At 54.4% G+C, this 24,115-nt stretch overlaps 1 protein-coding gene across 3 annotated transcripts in view; it reads right to left on the bottom strand.

Annotated features, from left to right (window-relative positions):
• The window catches only part of glb1l (galactosidase, beta 1-like), a 329,883-nt gene that overhangs the window by 109,405 nt on the left and 196,363 nt on the right, over positions 1–24,115 (bottom strand). The window lies entirely within an intron of this gene.

The following is a 24,115-nucleotide window of genomic DNA, read 5'->3' as shown; positions in this document are numbered from 1 at the left end:
GAACTGTACCCCAGTGAGAGTCAGTGTGTGTGGGACTGTACCCCAGTGAGAGTCAGTGTGTGTGGAACTGTACCCAAGTGAGAGTCAGTGTGTGTGGAACTGTACTCCAGTGAGAGTCAGTGTGTGTGGAACCCGTACCCCAGTGAGAGTCAGTCTGTTTGGGACTGTACCCCAGTGAGAGTCAGTGTGTGTGGGATCTCTACCTTCGTGAGAGTCAGTGTGTGTGACACTGTACCACAGTGAGAGTCAGTGTGTGTGGGATCCGTACCCCAGTGAGAGTCAGTGTGTGTGGGACTGTACCCCAGTGAGGGTCAGTGTGTGTGGGACTGTACCCCAGTGAGAGTCAGTGTGCGTGGCACTGTACCCCAGTGAGAGTCAGTGTGTGTGGGACTGTACCCCAGTGAGAGTCAGTGTGCGTGGCACTGTACCCCAGTGAGAGTCAGTGTGCGTGGCACTGTACCCCAGTGAGAGTCAGTGTGCGTGGCACTGTACCCCAGTGAGGGTCAGTGTGTGTGGGACTGTACCCCAGTGAGGGTCAGTGTGTGTGTGACGGTACCCCAGTGAGAGTCAGTGTGTGTGAAACTCTACCCCAGTGAGAGTCAGTGTGTGTGGGACTCGTACCCCAGTGAGAGTCAGTGTGTGTGGGACTGTACCCCAGTGAGAGTCAGTGTGTGTGGGACCCGTACCCCAGTGAGAGTCAATGGCTGTGGAACCATACCCCAGTGAGAGTCAGTGTGTGTGGGAACCGTGCCCCAGTGAGAGTCTGTGTGTGTGGAACTGTACCCCAGTGAGAGTCAGTGTGTGTGGAACTGTACACCAGTGAGAGTCAATATACGTGGAACTGTACTCCAGTGAGAGTCAGTGTGTGTGGAACTGTACCCAAGTGAGAGTCAGTGTGTGTGGAACTGTACCCCAGTGAGAGTCAGTATATGTGAAACTGTACCCCAGTGAGAGACAGTGTGTGTCGGACTGTACCCCAGTGAGAGTCAGTGTGTGTGGAACTGTACCCAGTGAGAGTCAGTGTGTGTGGGACTGTGCCCCAGTGAGAGTCAGTGTGTGTGGCACTGTACCCCAGTGAGAGTCAGTGTGTGTGGGACTGTACCCAAGTGAGAGTCAGTATGTGTGGAACCCGTACCCCAGTGAGAGTCAGTGTGTGTGGGTCTGTACCCCAGTGAGAGGCAGTGTGTGTGGGACGGTACCCAAGTGAGAGTCAGTGTGTATGGGATCCATACCCCAGTGAGAGTCAGTGTGTGTGGGACTGTACCTCAGTGAAACTTAGTGTGTGTGAAACTGTACCCCAGTGAGAGTCAGTGTGTGTGGGACTGTACCCCAGTGAGAGTCAGTGTGTGTGAGACTGTAGCCCAGTGAGAGTCAGTATGTGTGGGACTGTATCCCAGTGAGAGTCAGTGCGTGTGGGACCCGTAATCCAGTGAGAGTCAGTGTGTGTGGGACTGTACCCCAGTGAGAGTCAGTGTGTGTGGGACCGTACCCCAGTGAGAGTCTGTGTGTGTGGAACTGTACCCCAGTGAGAGTCAGTGTGTGTGGGACTGTACCCCAGTGAGAGTCAGTGTGTGTGGAACTGTACCCCAGTGAGAGTCAATGTATGTGGAACTGTACCCCAGTGAGAGTCAATGTATGTGGAACTGTACCCCAGTGAGAGTCAGTGTGTGTGGAACTGTACCCCAGTGAGAGTCAATGTGTGTGGAACTGTACCCCAGTGAGAGTCAGTGTGTGTGGAACTGTACCCCAGTGAGAGTCAGTGTGGGTGGGACTCGTACCCCAGTGAAAGTCAGTGTGTGTGGGACTGTACCCCAGTGAGAGTCAGTGTGTGTGGGACCCGTACCCCAGTGAGAGTCAATGGCTGTGGAACCATACCCCAGTGAGAGTCAGTGTGTGTGGGACTGTACCCCAGTGAGAGTCAGTGTGTGTGGGACCCGTACCCCAGTGAGAGTCAATGGCTGTGGAACCATACCCCAGTGAGAGTCAGTGTGTGTGGGAACCGTGCCCCAGTGAGAGTCTGTGTGTGTGGAACTGTACACCAGTGAGAGTCAGTATGTGTGGAACCCGTACCCCAGTGAGAGTCAGTGTGTGTGGGTCTGTACCCCAGTGAGAGGCAGTGTGTGTGGGACGGTACCCAAGTGAGAGTCAGTGTGTATGGGACCGTACCCCAGTGAGAGTCAGTGTGTGTGGGACTGTTCCTCAGTGAGAGTCAGTGTGTGTGGGACTGTACCCCAGTGAGAGTCAGTGTGTGTGGAACTGTACCCCAGAGACAGTCAATGTATGTGGAACTGTGCCCCAGTGAGAGTCAATGTATGTGGAACTGTACCCCAGTGAGAGTCAGTGTGTGTGGAACTGTACCCCAGTGAGAGTCAGTGTGTGTGGAACTGTACCCCAGTGAGAGTCAGTGTGTGTGGAACTGTACCCCAGTGAGAGTCAGTGTGTGTGGAACTGTACCCCAGTGAGAGTCAGTGTGTGTGGAACCCAAACCCCAGTGAGAGTCAGTATATGTGAAACTGTACCAAGTGAGAGTCAGTGTGTGTAGGATCCGTACCCCAGTGAGAGTAAGTGTGTGTGTAACAGTACCCGAGTGAGAGTCAATGTGTGTGGGACTGTACCCCAGTGAGAGTCAGTGTGTGGGACTGTACCCCAGTGAGAGTCAATATGTGGGACTGTACCGCAGTGAGAGTCAGTGTGTGGGACCCGTGCCCCAGTGAGAGTCAGTGTGTGTGGAAATGTACTCCAGTGAGATTCAATATGTGTGGGACTGTACCCCAGTGACAGTCAGTGTGTGGGACCGTACCCCAGTGAGAGTCAGTGTGTGTGGGACCCGTGCCCCAGTGAGAGTCAGTGTGTGTGGAAATGTACTCCAGTGAGAGTCAATGTGTGTGGAACTGCACCCAAGTGAGAGTCAGTGTCTGTGGGATTATTCCCCAATCAGAGTCAGAGTGTTTGGGACTGTACCCCAGTGAGAGTCAGTGTGTGTGGGACTGTACCCCAGTGAGAGTCAGTGTGTGTGGGACAGTACCCCAGTGAGAGGCAGTGTGTGTGGAACTGTACCCAAGTGAGAGTCAGTGTGTGTGGGACTGTACCTCAGTGAAACTTAGTGTGTGTGAAACTGTACCCCAGTGAGAGTCAGTGTGTGTGGGACTGTACCCCAGTGAGAGTCAGTGTGTGTGAGACTGTAGCCCAGTGAGAGTCAGTATGTGTGGGACTGTATCCCAGTGAGAGTCAGTGCGTGTGGGACCCGTAATCCAGTGAGAGTCAGTGTGTGTGGGACTGTACCCCAGTGAGAGTCAGTGTGTGTGTGGGACCGTACCCCAGTGAGAGTCTGTGTGTGTGGAACTGTACCCCAGTGAGAGTCAGTGTGTGTGGGACTGTACCCCAGTGAGAGTCAGTGTGTGTGGAACTGTACCCCAGTGAGAGTCAGTGTGTGTGGGACCCGTGCCCCAGTGAGAGTCAGTGTGTGTGGAAATGTACTCGAGTGAGAGTCAATGTGTGTGGAACTGCACCCAAGTGAGAGTCAGTGTCTGTGGGATTATTCCCCAATCAGAGTCAGAGTGTTTGGGACTGTACCCCAGTGAGAGTCAGTGTGTGTGGGACTGTACCCCAGTGAGAGTCAGTGTGTGTGGGACAGTACCCCAGTGAGAGGCAGTGTGTGTGACCCGTACCCCAGTGAGAGTCAATGGCTGTGGAACCATACCCCAGTGAGAATCAGTGTGTGTGGGAACCGTGCACCCATGATAGTCAGTGTGTGTGGGACCCGTACCCCAGTGAGAGTCTGTGTGTGTGGAACTGTACCACAGTGAGAGTCAGTGATTGTGGGACCCGTAACCCAGTGAGAGTCAGTGTGTGTGGGACTGTACCCCAGTGAGAGTCAATGTATGTGGAACTGTACCCCAGTGAGAGTCAGTGTGTGTGGCATTGTACCCCAGTGAGAGTCAGTGTGCGTGGCACTGTACCCCAGTGAGAGTCAGTGTGCGTGGCACTGTACCCCAGTGAGAGTCAGTGTGCGTGGCACTGTACCCCAGTGAGAGTCAGTGTGCGTGGCACTGTACCCCAGTGAGAGTCAGTGTGTGTGGGACTGTACCCCAGTGAGGGTCAGTGTGTGTGGGACTGTACCCCAGTGAGGGTCAGTGTGTGTGGGACTGTACCCCAGTGAGAGTCAGTGTGTGTGACACTGTACCACAGTGAGAGTCAGTGTGTGTGACACTGTACCACAGTGAGAGTCAGTGTGTGTGTAACAGTAGCCGAGTGAGAGTCAGTGTGTGTGGGACTGTACCCCTGTGAGTGTTAGTGTGTGTGTGACCCGTACCCCAGTGAGAGTCAATGGCTGTGGAACCATACCCCAGTGAGAATCAGTGTGTGTGGGAACCGTGCCCCCATGATAGTCAGTGTGTGTGGGACCCGTACCCCAGTGAGAGTCTGTGTGTGTGGAACTGTACCACAGTGAGAGTCAGTGATTGTGGGACCCGTAACCCAGTGAGAGTCAGTGTGTGTGGGACTGTACTCCAGTGAGAGTCAATGTATGTGGAACTGTACCCCAGTGAGAGTCAGTGTGTGTGGGACTATACCCCAGTGAGAGTCAGTGTGTGTGGGACTGTACCCCAGTGAGAGTCAATGTATGTGGAACTGTACCCCAGTGAGAGTCAGTGTGTGTGGCACTGTACCCCAGTGAGAGTCAGTGTGCGTGGCACTGTACCCCAGTGAGAGTCAGTGTGCGTGGCACTGTACCCCAGTGAGGGTCAGTGTGTGTGGGACTGTAAACCAGTGAGAGTCAGTGTGTGTGGGACTGTACCCCAGTGAGAGTCAGTGTGCGTGGCACTGTACCCAGTGAGAGTCAGTGTGCGTGGCACTGTACCCCAGTGAGAGTCAGTGTGTGTGGGACTGTACCCCAGTGAGGGTCAGTGTGTGTGGGACTGTACCCCAGTGAGAGTCAGTGTGCGTGGCACTGTACCCCAGTGAGAATCAGTGTGTGTGGGACTGTACCCCAGTGAGAGTCAGTGTGCGTGGCACTGTACCCCAGTGAGAGTCAGTGTGCGTGGCACTGTACCCCAGTGAGAGTCAGTGTGCGTGGCACTGTACCCCAGTGAGGGTCAGTGTGTGTGGGACTGTACCCCAGTGAGGGTCAGTGTGTGGGGGACGGTACCCCAGTGAGAGTCAGTGTGTGTGAAACTGTACCCCAGTGAGAGTCAGTGTGTGTGGGACTCGTACCCCAGTGAGAGTCAGTGTGTGTGGGACTGTACCCCAGTGAGAGTCAGTGTGTGTGGGACCCGTACCCCAGTGAGAGTCAATGGCTGTGGAACCATACCCCAGTGAGAGTCAGTGTGTGTGGGACTCGTACCCCAGTGAGAGTCAGTGTGTGTGGGACTGTACCCCAGTGAGAGTCAGTGTGTGTGGGAACCGTGCCCCAGTGAGAGTCTGTGTGTGTGGAACTGTACCCCAGTGAGAGTCAGTGTATATGGGACTCTACACCAGTGAGAGTCAGTGTGTGTGGAACTGTACACCAGTGAGAGTCAATATACGTGGAACTGTACTCCAGTGAGAGTCAGTGTGTGTGGAACTGTACCCCAGTGAGAGTCAGTGTGTGTGGGACTGTACCCCAGTGAGAGTCAGTGTGTGTGGGACTGTAGCCCAGTGAGAGTCAGTATGTGTGGGACTGTATCCCAGTGAGAGTCAGTGCGTGTGGGACCCGTAACCCAGTGAGAGTCAGTGTGTGTGGGACTGTACCCCAGTGAGAGTCAGTGTGTGTGGGACCGTACCCCAGTGAGAGTTTGTGTGTGTGGAACTGTACCCCAGTGAGAGTCAGTGTGTGTGGGACTGTACCCCAGTGAGAGTGAGTGTGTGTGGAACTGTACCCCAGTGACAGTCAATGTATGTGGAACTGTGCCCCAGTGAGAGTCAATGTATGTGGAACTGTACCCCAGTGAGAGTCAGTGTGTGTGGAACTGTACCCCAGTGAGAGTCAGTGTGTGTGGAACTGTACCCCAGTGAGAGTCAGTGTGTGTGGAACTGTACCCCAGTGAGAGTCAGTGTGTGTGGAACTGTACCCCAGTGAGAGTCAGTGTGTGTGGAACCCAAACCCCAGTGAGAGTCAGTATATGTGAAACTGTACCAAGTGAGAGTCAGTGTGTGTGGGACTCTACCCCAGTGAGAGTCAGTGTGTGTGGGACCTGTACCTTCGTGAGAGTCAGTGTGTGTGACACTGTACCACAGTGAGAGTCAGTGTGTGTGGGATCCGTACCCCAGTGAGAGTAAGTGTGTGTGTAACAGTACCCGAGTGAGAGTCAATGTGTGTGGGACTGTACCCCAGTGAGAGTCAGTGTGTGGGACTGTACCCCAGTGAGAGTCAATATGTGGGACTGTACCCCAGTGAGAGTCAGTGTGTGGGACCCGTGCCCCAGTGAGAGTCAGTGTGTGTGGAAATGTACTCCAGTGAGAGTCAATATGTGTGGGACTGTACCCCAGTGACAGTCAGTGTGTGGGACCCGTGCCCCAGTGAGAGTCAGTGTGTGTGGAAATGTACTCCAGTGAGAGTCAATGTGTGTGGAACTGCACCCAAGTGAGAGTCAGTGTCTGTGGGATTATTCCCCAATCAGAGTCAGAGTGTTTGGGACTGTACCCCAGTGAGAGTCAGTGTGTGTGGGACTGTACCCCAGTGAGAGTCAGTGTGTGTGGGACTGTACCCCAGTGAGAGTCAGTGTGCGTGGCACTGTACCCCAGTGAGAATCAGTGTGTGTGGGACTGTACCCCAGTGAGAGTCAGTGTGCGTGGCACTGTACCCCAGTGAGAGTCAGTGTGCGTGGCACTGTACCCCAGTGAGAGTCAGTGTGCGTGGCACTGTACCCCAGTGAGGGTCAGTGTGTGTGGGACTGTACCCCAGTGAGGGTCAGTGTGTGGGGGACGGTACCCCAGTGAGAGTCAGTGTGTGTGAAACTGTACCCCAGTGAGAGTCAGTGTGTGTGGAAATGTACTCCAGTGAGAGTCAATGTGTGTGGAACTGCACCCAAGTGAGAGTCAGTGTATGTGGGATTATTCCCCAATCAGAGTCAGAGTGTTTGGGACTGTACCCCAGTGAGAGTCAGTGTGTGTGGGACTGTACCCCAGTGAGAGTCAGTGTGTGTGGGACTGTACCCCAGTGAGAGGCAGTGTGTGTGGAACTGTACCCAAGTGAGAGGCAGTGTGTGTGGAACTGTACCCAAGTGAGAGTCAGTGTGTGTGGAACTGTACCCAAGTGAGAGTCAGTGTGTGTGACACTGTACCACCGTGAGAGTCAGTGTGTGTGACACTGTACCACAGTGAGAGTCAGTGTGTGTGTAACAGTAGCCGAGTGAGAGTCAGTGTGTGTGGGACTGTACCCCTGTGAGTGTTAGTGTGTGTGTGACCCGTACCCCAGTGAGAGTCAATGGCTGTGGAACCATACCCCAGTGAGAATCAGTGTGTGTGGGAACCGTGCCCCCATGATAGTCAGTGTGTGTGGGACCCGTACCCCAGTGAGAGTCTGTGTGTGTGGAACTGTACCACAGTGAGAGTCAGTGATTGTGGGACCCGTAACCCAGTGAGAGTCAGTGTGTGTGGGACTGTACCCCAGTGAGAGTCAATGTATGTGGAACTGTACCCCAGTGAGAGTCAGTGTGTGTGGCACTGTACCCCAGTGAGAGTCAGTGTGCGTGGCACTGTACCCCAGTGAGAGTCAGTGTGCGTGGCACTGTACCCCAGTGAGGGTCAGTGTGTGTGGGACTGTAAACCAGTGAGAGTCAGTGTGTGTGGGACTGTACCCCAGTGAGAGTCAGTGTGCGTGGCACTGTACCCAGTGAGAGTCAGTGTGCGTGGCACTGTACCCCAGTGAGAGTCAGTGTGTGTGGGACTGTACCCCAGTGAGGGTCAGTGTGTGTGGGACTGTACCCCAGTGAGAGTCAGTGTGCGTGGCACTGTACCCCAGTGAGAATCAGTGTGTGTGGGACTGTACCCCAGTGAGAGTCAGTGTGCGTGGCACTGTACCCCAGTGAGAGTCAGTGTGCGTGGCACTGTACCCCAGTGAGAGTCAGTGTGCGTGGCACTGTACCCCAGTGAGGGTCAGTGTGTGTGGGACTGTACCCCAGTGAGGGTCAGTGTGTGGGGGACGGTACCCCAGTGAGAGTCAGTGTGTGTGAAACTGTACCCCAGTGAGAGTCAGTGTGTGTGGGACTCGTACCCCAGTGAGAGTCAGTGTGTGTGGGACTGTACCCCAGTGAGAGTCAGTGTGTGTGGGACCCGTACCCCAGTGAGAGTCAATGGCTGTGGAACCATACCCCAGTGAGAGTCAGTGTGTGTGGGACTCGTACCCCAGTGAGAGTCAGTGTGTGTGGGACTGTACCCCAGTGAGAGTCAGTGTGTGTGGGAACCGTGCCCCAGTGAGAGTCTGTGTGTGTGGAACTGTACCCCAGTGAGAGTCAGTGTATATGGGACTCTACACCAGTGAGAGTCAGTGTGTGTGGAACTGTACACCAGTGAGAGTCAATATACGTGGAACTGTACTCCAGTGAGAGTCAGTGTGTGTGGAACTGTACCCCAGTGAGAGTCAGTGTGTGTGGGACTGTACCCCAGTGAGAGTCAGTGTGTGTGGGACTGTAGCCCAGTGAGAGTCAGTATGTGTGGGACTGTATCCCAGTGAGAATCAGTGCGTGTGGGACCCGTAACCCAGTGAGAGTCAGTGTGTGTGGGACTGTACCCCAGTGAGAGTCAGTGTGTGTGGGACCGTACCCCAGTGAGAGTCTGTGTGTGTGGAACTGTACCCCAGTGAGAGTCAGTGTGTGTGGGACTGTACCCCAGTGAGAGTCAGTGTGTGTGGAACTGTACCCCAGTGACAGTCAATGTATGTGGAACTGTGCCCCAGTGAGAGTCAATGTATGTGGAACTGTACCCCAGTGAGAGTCAGTGTGTGTGGAACTGTACCCCAGTGAGAGTCAGTGTGTGTGGAACTGTACCCCAGTGAGAGTCAGTGTGTGTGGAACTGTACCCCAGTGAGAGTCAGTGTGTGTGGAACTGTACCCCAGTGAGAGTCAGTGTGTGTGGAACCCAAACCCCAGTGAGAGTCAGTATATGTGAAACTGTACCAAGTGAGAGTCAGTGTGTGTGGGACTCTACCCCAGTGAGAGTCAGTGTGTGTGGGACCTGTACCTTCGTGAGAGTCAGTGTGTGTGACACTGTACCACAGTGAGAGTCAGTGTGTGTGGGATCCGTACCCCAGTGAGAGTAAGTGTGTGTGTAACAGTACCCGAGTGAGAGTCAATGTGTGTGGGACTGTACCCCAGTGAGAGTCAGTGTGTGGGACTGTACCCCAGTGAGAGTCAATATGTGGGACTGTACCCCAGTGAGAGTCAGTGTGTGGGACCCGTGCCCCAGTGAGAGTCAGTGTGTGTGGAAATGTACTCCAGTGAGAGTCAATATGTGTGGGACTGTACCCCAGTGACAGTCAGTGTGTGGGACCGTACCCCAGTGAGAGTCAGTGTGTGTGGGACCCGTGCCCCAGTGAGAGTCAGTGTGTGTTGAAATGTACTCCAGTGAGAGTCAATGTGTGTGGAACTGCACCCAAGTGAGAGTCAGTGTCTGTGGGATTATTCCCCAATCAGAGTCAGAGTGTTTGGGACTGTACCCCAGTGAGAGTCAGTGTGTGTGGGACTGTACCCCAGTGAGAGTCAGTGTGTGTGGGACTGTACCCCAGTGAGAGGCAGTGTGTGTGGAACTGTACCCAAGTGAGAGGCAGTGTGTGTGGAACTGTACCCAAGTGAGAGTCAGTGTGTGTGGAACTGTACCCAAGTGAGAGTCAGTGTGTGTGACACTGTACCACAGTGAGAGTAAGTGTGTGTGGGATCCGTACCCCAGTGAGAGTAAGTGTGTGTGTAACAGTAGCCGAGTGAGAGTCAGTGTGTGTGGGACTGTACCCCTGTGAGTGTTAGTGTGTGTGTGACCCGTACCCCAGTGAGAGTCAATGGCTGTGGAACCATACCCCAGTGAGAGTCAGTGTGTGTGGGACTGTACCCCAGTGAGAGTCAATGTATGTGGAACTGTACCCCAGTGAGAGTCAGTGTGTGTGGGACTGTACCCCAGTGAGAGTCAGTGTGCGTGGCACTGTACCCCAGTGAGAGTCAGTGTGTGTGGGACTGTACCCCAGTGAGGGTCAGTGTGTGTGGGACTGTACCCCAGTGAGAGTCAGTGTGCGTGGCACTGTACCCCAGTGAGAGTCAGTGTGTGTGGGACTGTACCCCAGTGAGAGTCAGTGTGCGTGGCACTGTACCCCAGTGAGAGTCAGTGTGCGTGGCACTGTACCCCAGTGAGAGTCAGTGTGCGTGGCACTGTACCCCAGTGAGGGTCAGTGTGTGTGGGACTGTACCCCAGTGAGGGTCAGTGTGTGTGGGACGGTACCCCAGTGAGGGTCAGAGTGTGTGAAACTGTACCCCAGTGAGAGGCAGTGTGTGTGGGACGGTACCTCAGTGAAACTCAGTGTGTGTGAAACTGTACCCCAGTGAGAGTCAGTGTGTGTGGGACTGTACCCTAGTGAGAGTCAGTGTGTGTGGGACTGCAGCCCAGTGAGAGTCAGTATGTGTGGGACTGTATCCCAGTGAGAGTCAGTGCGTGTGGAACTGTACCCCAGTGAGAGTCAATGTACGTGGAACTGTACCCCAGTGAGAGTCAGTGTGTGTGGGACTGTACCCCAGTGAGAGTCAGTGTGTGTGGAACTCTACCCAAGTGAGAGTCAGTGTGTGTGGAACTGTACTCCAGTGAGAGTCAGTGTGTGTGGAACCCGTACCCCAGTGAGAGTCAGTCTGTTTGGGACTGTACCCCAGTGAGAGTCAGTGTGTGTGGGATCTCTACCTTCGTGAGAGTCACTGTGTGTCACACTGTACCACAGTGAGAGTCAGTGTGTGTGGGATCCGTACCCCAGTGAGAGTCAGTGTGCGTGGCACTGTACCCCAGTGAGGGTCAGTGTGTGTGGGACTGTAAGCCAGTGAGAGTCAGTGTGTGTGGGACTGTACCCCAGTGAGAGTCAGTGTGCGTGGCACTGTACCCCAGTGAGAATCAGTGTGCGTGGCACTGTACCCCAGTGAGAGTCAGTGTGTGTGGGACTGTACCCCAGTGAGGGTCAGTGTGTGTGGGACTGTACCCCAGTGAGAGTCAGTGTGCGTGGCACTGTACCCCAGTGAGAGTCAGTGTGTGTGGGACTGTACCCCAGTGAGAGTCAGTGTGCGTGGCACTGTACCCCAGTGAGAGTCAGTGTGCGTGGCACTGTACCCCAGTGAGAGTCAGTGTGCGTGGCACTGTACCCCAGTGAGGGTCAGTGTGTGTGGGACTGTACCCCAGTGAGGGTCAGTGTGTGTGGGACGGTACCCCAGTGAGAGTCAGTGTGTGTGAAACTGTACCCCAGTGAGAGTCAGTGTGTGTGGGACTCGTACCCCAGTGAGAGTCAGTGTGTATGGGACTGTACCCCAGTGAGAGTCAGTGTGTGTGGGACCCGTATCCCAGTGAGAGTCAATGGCTGTGGAACCATACCCCAGTGAGAGTCAGTGTGTGTGGGAACCGTGCCCCAGTGAGAGTCTGTGTGTGTGGAACTGTACCCCAGTGAGAGTCAGTGTGTGTGGGACTCTACACCAGTGAGAGTCAGTGTGTGTGGAACTGTACACCAGTGAGAGTCAATATACGTGGAACTGTACTCCAGTGAGAGTCAGTGTGTGTGGAACTGTACCCCAGTGAGAGTCAGTGTGTGTGGGACTGTGCCCCAGTGAGAGTCAGTGTGTGTGGAACTGTACCCCAGTGAGAGTCAGTGTGTGTGGGACTGTGCCCCAGTGAGAGTCAGTGTGTGTGGCACTGTACCCCAGTGAGAGTCAGTGTGTGTGGGACTGTACCCAAGTGAGAGTCAGTATGTGTGGAACCCGTACCCCAGTGAGAGTCAGTGTGTGTGGGTCTGTACCCCAGTGAGAGGCAGTGTGTGTGGGACGGTACCCAAGTGAGAGTCAGTGTGTATGGGATCCATACCCCAGTGAGAGTCAGTGTGTGTGGGACTGTACCTCAGTGAAACTTAGTGTGTGTGAAACTGTACCCCAGTGAGAGTCAGTGTGTGTGGGACTGTACCCCAGTGAGAGTCAGAGTGTGTGGGACTGTATCCCAGTGAGAGTCAGTGCGTGTGGGACCCGTAATCCAGTGAGAGTCAGTATGTGTGGGACTGTATCCCAGTGAGAGTCAGTGCGTGTGGGACCCGTAATCCAGTGAGAGTCAGTGTGTGTGGGACCGTACCCCAGTGAGAGTCTGTGTGTGTGGAACTGTACCCCAGTGAGAGTCAGTGTGTGTGGGACTGTACCCCAGTGAGAGTCAGTGTGTGTGGAACTGTACCCCAGTGAGAGTCAATGTATGTGGAACTGTACCCCAGTGAGAGTCAATGTATGTGGAACTGTACCCCAGTAAGAGTCAGTGTGTGTGGAACTGTACCCCAGTGAGAGTCAGTGTGTGTGGAACTGTACCCCAGTGAGAGTCAGTGTGTGTGGAACTGTACCCCAGTGAGAGTCAGTGTGGGTGGGACTCGTACCCCAGTGAAAGTCAGTGTGTGTGGGACTGTACCCCAGTGAGAGTCAGTGTGTGTGGGACCCGTACCCCAGTGAGAGTCAATGGCTGTGGAACCATACCCCAGTGAGAGTCAGTGTGTGTGGGACTGTACCCCAGTGAGAGTCAGTGTGTGTGGGACCCGTACCCCAGTGAGAGTCAATGGCTGTGGAACCATACCCCAGTGAGAGTCAGTGTGTGTGGGAACCGTGCCCCAGTGAGAGTCTGTGTGTGTGGAACTGTACCCCAGTGAGAGTCAGTATGTGTGGAACCCGTACCCCAGTGAGAGTCAGTGTGTGTGGGTCTGTACCCCAGTGAGAGGCAGTGTGTGTGGGACGGTACCCAAGTGAGAGTCAGTGTGTATGGGATCCATACCCCAGTGAGAGTCAGTGTGTGTGGGACTGTACCTCAGTGAAACTCAGTGTGTGTGAAACTGTACCCCAGTGAGAGTCAGTGTGTGTGGGACTGTACCCCAGTGAGAGTCAGTGTGTGTGGGACTGTAGCCCAGTGAGAGTCAGTATGTGTGGGACTGTATCCCAGTGAGAGTCAGTGCATGTGGGACCCGTAACCCAGTGAGAGTCAGTGTGTGTGGGACTGTACCCCAGTGAGAGTCAGTGTGTGTGGGACCGTACCCCAGTGAGAGTCTGTGTGTGTGGAACTGTACCCCAGTGAGAGTCAGTGTGTGTGGGACTGTACCCCAGTGAGAGTCAGTGTGTGTGGAACTGTACCCCAGAGACAGTCAATGTATGTGGAACTGTGCCCCAGTGGGAGTCAATGTATGTGGAACTGTACCCCAGTGAGAGTCAGTGTGTGTGGAACTGTACCCCAGTGAGAGTCAGTGTGTGTGGAACTGTACCCCAGTGAGAGTCAGTGTGTGTGGAACTGTACCCCAGTGAGATGCAGTGTGTGTGGAACTGTACCCCAGTGAGAGTCAGTGTGTGTGGAACCCAAACCCCAGTGAGAGTCAGTATATGTGAAACTGTACCAAGTGAGTGTCAGTGTGTGTAGGATCCGTACCCCAGTGAGAGTAAGTGTGTGTGTAACAGTACCCGAGTGAGAGTCAATGTGTGTGGGACCCGTACCCCAGTGAGAGTCAGTGTGCGTGGCACTGTACCCCAGTGAGAGTCAGTGTGTGTGGGACCGTACCCCAGTGAGAGTCTGTGTGTGTGGAACTGTACCCCAGTGAGAGTCAGTGTGTGTGGGACTGTACCCCAGTGAGAGTCAGTGTGTGTGGAACTGTACCCCAGAGACAGTCAATGTATGTGGAACTGTGCCCCAGTGGGAGTCAATGTATGTGGAACTGTACCCCAGTGAGAGTCAGTGTGTGTGGAACTGTACCCCAGTGAGAGTCAGTGTGTGTGGAACTGTACCCCAGTGAGAGTCAGTGTGTGTGGAACTGTACCCCAGTGAGATGCAGTGTGTGTGGAACTGTACCCCAGTGAGAGTCAGTGTGTGTGGAACCCAAACCCCAGTGAGAGTCAGTATATGTGAAACTGTACCAAGTGAGTGTCAGTGTGTGTAGGATCCGTACCCCAGTGAGAGTAAGTGTGTGTGTAACAGTACCCAAGTGAGAGTCAGTGTGTGTGGGATCCGTACCCCAGTGAGAGTCAGTGTGCGTGGCACTGTACCCCAGTGAGGGTCAGTGTGTGTGGGACTGTAAGCCAGTGAGAGTCAGTGTGTGTGGGACTGTACCCCAGTGAGAGTCAGTGTGCGTGGCACTGTACCCCAGTGAGAATCAGTGTGCGTGGCACTGTACCCCAGTGAGAGTCAGTGTGTGTGGGACTGTACCCCAGTGAGGGTCAGTGTGTGTGGGACTGTACCCCAGTGAGAGTCAGTGTGCGTGGCACTGTACCCCAGTGAGAGTCAGTGTGTGTGGGACTGTACCCCAGTGAGAGTCAGTGTGCGTGGCACTGTACCCCAGTGAGAGTCAGTGTGCGTGGCACTGTACCCCAGTGAGAGTCAGTGTGCGTGGCACTGTACCCCAGTGAGGGTCAGTGTGTGTGGGACTGTACCCCAGTGAGGGTCAGTGTGTGTGGGACGGTACCCCAGTGAGAGTCAGTGTGTGTGAAACTGTACCCCAGTGAGAGTCAGTGTGTGTGGGACTCGTACCCCAGTGAGAGTCAGTGTGTATGGGACTGTACCCCAGTGAGAGTCAGTGTGTGTGGGACCCGTACCCCAGTGAGAGTCAATGGCTGTGGAACCATACCCCAGTGAGAGTCAGTGTGTGTGGGAACCGTGCCCCAGTGAGAGTCTGTGTGTGTGGAACTGTACCCCAGTGAGAGTCAGTGTGTGTGGGACTCTACACCAGTGAGAGTCAGTGTGTGTGGAACTGTACACCAGTGAGAGTCAATATACGTGGAACTGTACTCCAGTGAGAGTCAGTGTGTGTGGAACTGTACCCCAGTGAGAGTCAGTGTGTGTGGGACTGTGCCCCAGTGAGAGTCAGTGTGTGTGGAACTGTACCCCAGTGAGAGTCAGTGTGTGTGGGACTGTGCCCCAGTGAGAGTCAGTGTGTGTGGCACTGTACCCCAGTGAGAGTCAGTGTGTGTGGGACTGTACCCAAGTGAGAGTCAGTATGTGTGGAACCCGTACCCCAGTGAGAGTCAGTGTGTGTGGGTCTGTACCCCAGTGAGAGGCAGTGTGTGTGGGACGGTACCCAAGTGAGAGTCAGTGTGTATGGGATCCATACCCCAGTGAGAGTCAGTGTGTGTGGGACTGTACCTCAGTGAAACTTAGTGTGTGTGAAACTGTACCCCAGTGAGAGTCAGTGTGTGTGGGACTGTACCCCAGTGAGAGTCAGAGTGTGTGGGACTGTATCCCAGTGAGAGTCAGTGCGTGTGGGACCCGTAATCCAGTGAGAGTCAGTATGTGTGGGACTGTATCCCAGTGAGAGTCAGTGCGTGTGGGACCCGTAATCCAGTGAGAGTCAGTGTGTGTGGGACCGTACCCCAGTGAGAGTCTGTGTGTGTGGAACTGTACCCCAGTGAGAGTCAGTGTGTGTGGGACTGTACCCCAGTGAGAGTCAGTGTGTGTGGAACTGTACCCCAGTGAGAGTCAATGTATGTGGAACTGTACCCCAGTGAGAGTCAATGTATGTGGAACTGTACCCCAGTAAGAGTCAGTGTGTGTGGAACTGTACCCCAGTGAGAGTCAGTGTGTGTGGAACTGTACCCCAGTGAGAGTCAGTGTGTGTGGAACTGTACCCCAGTGAGAGTCAGTGTGGGTGGGACTCGTACCCCAGTGAAAGTCAGTGTGTGTGGGACTGTACCCCAGTGAGAGTCAGTGTGTGTGGGACCCGTACCCCAGTGAGAGTCAATGGCTGTGGAACCATACCCCAGTGAGAGTCAGTGTGTGTGGGACTGTACCCCAGTGAGAGTCAGTGTGTGTGGGACCCGTACCCCAGTGAGAGTCAATGGCTGTGGAACCATACCCCAGTGAGAGTCAGTGTGTGTGGGAACCGTGCCCCAGTGAGAGTCTGTGTGTGTGGAACTGTACCCCAGTGAGAGTCAGTATGTGTGGAACCCGTACCCCAGTGAGAGTCAGTGTGTGTGGGTCTGTACCCCAGTGAGAGGCAGTGTGTGTGGGACGGTACCCAAGTGAGAGTCAGTGTGTATGGGATCCATACCCCAGTGAGAGTCAGTGTGTGTGGGACTGTACCTCAGTGAAACTCAGTGTGTGTGAAACTGTACCCCAGTGAGAGTCAGTGTGTGTGGGACTGTACCCCAGTGAGAGTCAGTGTGTGTGGGACTGTAGCCCAGTGAGAGTCAGTATGTGTGGGACTGTATCCCAGTGAGAGTCAGTGCATGTGGGACCCGTAACCCAGTGAGAGTCAGTGTGTGTGGGACTGTACCCCAGTGAGAGTCAGTGTGTGTGGGACCGTACCCCAGTGAGAGTCTGTGTGTGTGGAACTGTACCCCAGTGAGAGTCAGTGTGTGTGGGACTGTACCCCAGTGAGAGTCAGTGTGTGTGGAACTGTACCCCAGAGACAGTCAATGTATGTGGAACTGTGCCCCAGTGGGAGTCAATGTATGTGGAACTGTACCCCAGTGAGAGTCAGTGTGTGTGGAACTGTACCCCAGTGAGAGTCAGTGTGTGTGGAACTGTACCCCAGTGAGAGTCAGTGTGTGTGGAACTGTACCCCAGTGAGATGCAGTGTGTGTGGAACTGTACCCCAGTGAGAGTCAGTGTGTGTGGAACCCAAACCCCAGTGAGAGTCAGTATATGTGAAACTGTACCAAGTGAGTGTCAGTGTGTGTAGGATCCGTACCCCAGTGAGAGTAAGTGTGTGTGTAACAGTACCCGAGTGAGAGTCAATGTGTGTGGGACTGTACCCCAGTGAGAGTCAGTGTGTGGGACTGTACCCCAGTGAGAGTCAATATGTGGGACTGTACCCCAGTGAGAGTCAGTGTGTGGGACCCGTGCCCCAGTGAGAGTCAGTGTGTGTGGAAATGTACTCCAGTGAGAGTCAATATGTGTGGGACTGTACCCCAGTGACAGTCAGTGTGTGGGACCGTACCCCAGTGAGAGTCAGTGTGTGTGGGACCCGTGCCCCAGTGAGAGTCAGTGTGTGTGGAAATGTACTCCAGTGAGAGTCAATGTGTGTGGAACTGCACCCAAGTGAGAGTCAGTGTCTGTGGGATTATTCCCCAATCAGAGTCAGAGTGTTTGGGACTGTACCCCAGTGAGAGTCAGTGTGTGTGGGACTGTAACCCAGTGAGAGTCAGTGTGTGTGGGACAGTACCCCAGTGAGAGGCAGTGTGTGTGGAACTGTACCCAAGTGAGAGGCAGTGTGTGTGGAACTGTACCCAAGTGAGAGTCAGTCTGTGTGGAACTGTACCCAAGTGAGAGTCAGTGTGTGTGACACTGTACCACAGTGAGAGTCAGTGTGTGTGACACTGTACCACAGTGAGAGTAAGTGTGTGTGGGATCCGTACCCCAGTGAGAGTAAGTGTGTGTGTAACAGTAGCCGAGTGAGAGTCAGTGTGTGTGGGACTGTACCCCTGTGAGTGTTAGTGTGTGTGTGACCCGTACCCCAGTGAGAGTCAATGGCTGTGGAACCATACCCCAGTGAGAATCAGTGTGTGTGGGAACCGTGCCCCCATGATAGTCAGTGTGTGTGGGACCCGTACCCCGTGAGAGTCTGTGTGTGTGGAACTGTACCCCAGTGAGAGTCAGTGATTGTGGGACCCGTAACCCAGTGAGAGTCAGTGTGTGTGGGACTGTACCCCAGTGAGAGTCAATGTATGTGGAACTGTACCCCAGTGAGAGTCAGTGATTGTGGGACCCGTAACCCAGTGAGAGTCAGTGTGCGTGGCACTGTACCCCAGTGAGAGTCAGTGTGTGGGACTGTACCCCAGTGAGAGTCAATATGTGGGACTGTACCGCAGTGAGAGTCAGTGTGTGGGACCCGTGCCCCAGTGAGAGTCAGTGTGTGTGGAAATGTACTCCAGTGAGATTCAATATGTGTGGGACTGTACCCCAGTGACAGTCAGTGTGTGGGACCGTACCCCAGTGAGAGTCAGTGTGTGTGGGACCCGTGCCCCAGTGAGAGTCAGTGTGTGTGGAAATGTACTCCAGTGAGAGTCAATGTGTGTGGAACTGCACCCAAGTGAGAGTCAGTGTCTGTGGGATTATTCCCCAATCAGAGTCAGAGTGTTTGGGACTGTACCCCAGTGAGAGTCAGTGTGTGTGGGACTGTACCCCAGTGAGAGTCAGTGTGTGTGGGACAGTACCCCAGTGAGAGGCAGTGTGTGTGGAACTGTACCCAAGTGAGAGGCAGTGTGTGTGGAACTGTACCCAAGTGAGAGTCAGTGTGTGTGGGACTGTACCTCAGTGAAACTTAGTGTGTGTGAAACTGTACCCCAGTGAGAGTCAGTGTGTGTGGGACTGTACCCCAGTGAGAGTCAGTGTGTGTGAGACTGTAGCCCAGTGAGAGTCAGTATGTGTGGGACTGTATCCCAGTGAGAGTCAGTGCGTGTGGGACCCGTAATCCAGTGAGAGTCAGTGTGTGTGGGACTGTACCCCAGTGAGAGTCAGTGTGTGTGTGGGACCGTACCCCAGTGAGAGTCTGTGTGTGTGGAACTGTACCCCAGTGAGAGTCAGTGTGTGTGGGACTGTACCCCAGTGAGAGTCAGTGTGTGTGGAACTGTACCCCAGTGAGAGTCAGTGTGTGTGGGACCCGTGCCCCAGTGAGAGTCAGTGTGTGTGGAAATGTACTCGAGTGAGAGTCAATGTGTGTGGAACTGCACCCAAGTGAGAGTCAGTGTCTGTGGGATTATTCCCCAATCAGAGTCAGAGTGTTTGGGACTGTACCCCAGTGAGAGTCAGTGTGTGTGGGACTGTACCCCAGTGAGAGTCAGTGTGTGTGGGACAGTACCCCAGTGAGAGGCAGTGTGTGTGACCCGTACCCCAGTGAGAGTCAATGGCTGTGGAACCATACCCCAGTGAGAATCAGTGTGTGTGGGAACCGTGCCCCCATGATAGTCAGTGTGTGTGGGACCCGTACCCCAGTGAGAGTCTGTGTGTGTGGAACTGTACCACAGTGAGAGTCAGTGATTGTGGGACCCGTAACCCAGTGAGAGTCAGTGTGTGTGGGACTGTACCCCAGTGAGAGTCAATGTATGTGGAACTGTACCCCAGTGAGAGTCAGTGTGTGTGGCATTGTACCCCAGTGAGAGTCAGTGTGCGTGGCACTGTACCCCAGTGAGAGTCAGTGTGCGTGGCACTGTACCCCAGTGAGAGTCAGTGTGCGTGGCACTGTACCCCAGTGAGAGTCAGTGTGCGTGGCACTGTACCCCAGTGAGAGTCAGTGTGTGTGGGACTGTACCCCAGTGAGGGTCAGTGTGTGTGGGACTGTACCCCAGTGAGGGTCAGTGTGTGTGGGACTGTACCCCAGTGAGAGTCAGTGTGCGTGGCACTGTACCCCAGTGAGAATCAGTGTGTGTGGGACTGTACCCCAGTGAGAGTCAGTGTGCGTGGCACTGTACCCCAGTGAGAGTCAGTGTGCGTGGCACTGTACCCCAGTGAGAGTCAGTGTGCGTGGCACTGTACCCCAGTGAGGGTCAGTGTGTGTGGGACTGTACCCCAGTGAGGGTCAGTGTGTGGGGGACGGTACCCCAGTGAGAGTCAGTGTGTGTGAAACTGTACCCCAGTGAGAGTCAGTGTGTGTGGAAATGTACTCCAGTGAGAGTCAATGTGTGTGGAACTGCACCCAAGTGAGAGTCAGTGTATGTGGGATTATTCCCCAATCAGAGTCAGAGTGTTTGGGACTGTACCCCAGTGAGAGTCAGTGTGTGTGTTGACTGTACCCCAGTGAGAGTCAGTGTGTGTGGGACTGTACCCCAGTGAGAGGCAGTGTGTGTGGAACTGTACCCAAGTGAGAGGCAGTGTGTGTGGAACAGTAGCCGAGTGAGAGTCAGTGTGTGTGGAACTGTACCCAAGTGAGAGTCAGTGTGTGTGGAACTGTACCCAAGTGAGAGTCAGTGTGTGTGACACTGTACCACAGTGAGAGTCAGTGTGTGTGACACTGTACCACAGTGAGAGTCAGTGTGTGTGTAACAGTAGCCGAGTGAGAGTCAGTGTGTGTGGGACTGTACCCCTGTGAGTGTCAGTGTGTGTGTGACCCGTACCCCAGTGAGAGTCAATGGCTGTGGAACCATACCCCAGTGAGAATCAGTGTGTGTGGGAACCGTGCCCCCATGATAGTCAGTGTGTGTGGGACCCGTACCCCAGTGAGAGTCTGTGTGTGTGGAACTGTACCACAGTGAGAGTCAGTGATTGTGGGACCCGTAACCCAGTGAGAGTCAGTGTGTGTGGGACTGTACCCCAGTGAGAGTCAATGTATGTGGAACTGTACCCCAGTGAGAGTCAGTGTGTGTGGCAATGTACCCCAGTGAGAGTCAGTGTGCGTGGCACTGTACCCCAGTGAGAGTCAGTGTGCGTGGCACTGTACCCCAGTGAGGGTCAGTGTGTGTGGGACTGTAAACCAGTGAGAGTCAGTGTGTGTGGGACTGTACCCCAGTGAGAGTCAGTGTGCGTGGCACTGTACCCAGTGAGAGTCAGTGTGCGTGGCACTGTACCCCAGTGAGAGTCAGTGTGTGTGGGACTGTACCCCAGTGAGGGTCAGTGTGTGTGGGACTGTACCCCAGTGAGAGTCAGTGTGCGTGGCACTGTACCCCAGTGAGAATCAGTGTGTGTGGGACTGTACCCCAGTGAGAGTCAGTGTGCGTGGCACTGTACCCCAGTGAGAGTCAGTGTGCGTGGCACTGTACCCCAGTGAGAGTCAGTGTGCGTGGCACTGTACCCCAGTGAGGGTCAGTGTGTGTGGGACTGTACCCCAGTGAGGGTCAGTGTGTGGGGGACGGTACCCCAGTGAGAGTCAGTGTGTGTGAAACTGTACCCCAGTGAGAGTCAGTGTGTGTGGGACTCGTACCCCAGTGAGAGTCAGTGTGTGTGGGACTGTACCCCAGTGAGAGTCAGTGTGTGTGGGACCCGTACCCCAGTGAGAGTCAATGGCTGTGGAACCATACCCCAGTGAGAGTCAGTGTGTGTGGGACTCGTACCCCAGTGAGAGTCAGTGTGTGTGGGACTGTACCCCAGTGAGAGTCAGTGTGTGTGGGAACCGTGCCCCAGTGAGAGTCTGTGTGTGTGGAACTGTACCCCAGTGAGAGTCAGTGTATATGGGACTCTACACCAGTGAGAGTCAGTGTGTGTGGAACTGTACACCAGTGAGAGTCAATATACGTGGAACTGTACTCCAGTGAGAGTCAGTGTGTGTGGAACTGTACCCCAGTGAGAGTCAGTGTGTGTGGGACTGTACCCCAGTGAGAGTCAGTGTGTGTGGGACTGTAGCCCAGTGAGAGTCAGTATGTGTGGGACTGTATCCCAGTGAGAGTCAGTGCGTGTGGGACCCGTAACCCAGTGAGAGTCAGTGTGTGTGGGACTGTACCCCAGTGAGAGTCAGTGTGTGTGGGACCGTACCCCAGTGAGAGTCTGTGTGTGTGGAACTGTACCCCAGTGAGAGTCAGTGTGTGTGGGACTGTACCCCAGTGAGAGTGAGTGTGTGTGGAACTGTACCCCAGTGACAGTCAATGTATGTGGAACTGTGCCCCAGTGAGAGTCAATGTATGTGGAACTGTACCCCAGTGAGAGTCAGTGTGTGTGGAACTGTACCCCAGTGAGAGTCAGTGTGTGTGGAACTGTACCCCAGTGAGAGTCAGTGTGTGTGGAACTGTACCCCAGTGAGAGTCAGTGTGTGTGGAACTGTACCCCAGTGAGAGTCAGTGTGTGTGGAACCCAAACCCCAGTGAGAGTCAGTATATGTGAAACTGTACCAAGTGAGAGTCAGTGTGTGTGGGACCTGTACCTTCGTGAGAGTCAGTGTGTGTGACACTGTACCACAGTGAGAGTCAGTGTGTGTGGGATCCGTACCCCAGTGAGAGTAAGTGTGTGTGTAACAGTACCCGAGTGAGAGTCAATGTGTGTGGGACTGTACCCCAGTGAGAGTCAGTGTGTGGGACTGTACCCCAGTGAGAGTCAATATGTGGGACTGTACCCCAGTGAGAGTCAGTGTGTGGGACCCGTGCCCCAGTGAGAGTCAGTGTGTGTGGAAATGTACTCCAGTGAGAGTCAATATGTGTGGGACTGTACCCCAGTGACAGTCAGTGTGTGGGACCCGTGCCCCAGTGAGAGTCAGTGTGTGTGGAAATGTACTCCAGTGAGAGTCAATGTGTGTGGAACTGCACCCAAGTGAGAGTCAGTGTCTGTGGGATTATTCCCCAATCAGAGTCAGAGTGTTTGGGACTGTACCCCAGTGAGAGTCAGTGTGTGTGGGACTGTACCCCAGTGAGAGTCAGTGTGTGTGGGACTGTACCCCAGTGAGAGTCAGTGTGCGTGGCACTGTACCCCAGTGAGAATCAGTGTGTGTGGGACTGTACCCCAGTGAGAGTCAGTGTGCGTGGCACTGTACCCCAGTGAGAGTCAGTGTGCGTGGCACTGTACCCCAGTGAGAGTCAGTGTGCGTGGCACTGTACCCCAGTGAGGGTCAGTGTGTGTGGGACTGTACCCCAGTGAGGGTCAGTGTGTGGGGGACGGTACCCCAGTGAGAGTCAGTGTGTGTGAAACTGTACCCCAGTGAGAGTCAGTGTGTGTGGAAATGTACTCCAGTGAGAGTCAATGTGTGTGGAACTGCACCCAAGTGAGAGTCAGTGTATGTGGGATTATTCCCCAATCAGAGTCAGAGTGTTTGGGACTGTACCCCAGTGAGAGTCAGTGTGTGTGGGACTGTACCCCAGTGAGAGTCAGTGTGTGTGGGACTGTACCCCAGTGAGAGGCAGTGTGTGTGGAACTGTACCCAAGTGAGAGGCAGTGTGTGTGGAACTGTACCCAAGTGAGAGTCAGTGTGTGTGGAACTGTACCCAAGTGAGAGTCAGTGTGTGTGACACTGTACCACAGTGAGAGTCAGTGTGTGTGACACTGTACCACAGTGAGAGTCAGTGTGTGTGTAACAGTAGCCGAGTGAGAGTCAGTGTGTGTGGGACTGTACCCCTGTGAGTGTTAGTGTGTGTGTGACCCGTACCCCAGTGAGAGTCAATGGCTGTGGAACCATACCCCAGTGAGAATCAGTGTGTGTGGGAACCGTGCCCCCATGATAGTCAGTGTGTGTGGGACCCGTACCCCAGTGAGAGTCTGTGTGTGTGGAACTGTACCACAGTGAGAGTCAGTGATTGTGGGACCCGTAACCCAGTGAGAGTCAGTGTGTGTGGGACTGTACCCCAGTGAGAGTCAATGTATGTGGAACTGTACCCCAGTGAGAGTCAGTGTGTGTGGCACTGTACCCCAGTGAGAGTCAGTGTGCGTGGCACTGTACCCCAGTGAGAGTCAGTGTGCGTGGCACTGTACCCCAGTGAGGGTCAGTGTGTGTGGGACTGTAAACCAGTGAGAGTCAGTGTGTGTGGGACTGTACCCCAGTGAGAGTCAGTGTGCGTGGCACTGTACCCAGTGAGAGTCAGTGTGCGTGGCACTGTACCCCAGTGAGAGTCAGTGTGTGTGGGACTGTACCCCAGTGAGGGTCAGTGTGTGTGGGACTGTACCCCAGTGAGAGTCAGTGTGCGTGGCACTGTACCCCAGTGAGAATCAGTGTGTGTGGGACTGTACCCCAGTGAGAGTCAGTGTGCGTGGCACTGTACCCCAGTGAGAGTCAGTGTGCGTGGCACTGTACCCCAGTGAGAGTCAGTGTGCGTGGCACTGTACCCCAGTGAGGGTCAGTGTGTGTGGGACTGTACCCCAGTGAGGGTCAGTGTGTGGGGGACGGTACCCCAGTGAGAGTCAGTGTGTGTGAAACTGTACCCCAGTGAGAGTCAGTGTGTGTGGGACTCGTACCCCAGTGAGAGTCAGTGTGTGTGGGACTGTACCCCAGTGAGAGTCAGTGTGTGTGGGACCCGTACCCCAGTGAGAGTCAATGGCTGTGGAACCATACCCCAGTGAGAGTCAGTGTGTGTGGGACTCGTACCCCAGTGAGAGTCAGTGTGTGTGGGACTGTACCCCA

Source organism: Pristiophorus japonicus, chromosome 3 (genome assembly GCF_044704955.1).
Source record: "Pristiophorus japonicus isolate sPriJap1 chromosome 3, sPriJap1.hap1, whole genome shotgun sequence".
In the NCBI taxonomy this organism is placed as follows: domain Eukaryota; kingdom Metazoa; phylum Chordata; class Chondrichthyes; family Pristiophoridae; genus Pristiophorus; species Pristiophorus japonicus.
The sequence above is the reverse complement of the archived record's forward strand: the minus strand, read 5'-3'. Positions and strand labels throughout refer to the sequence as shown.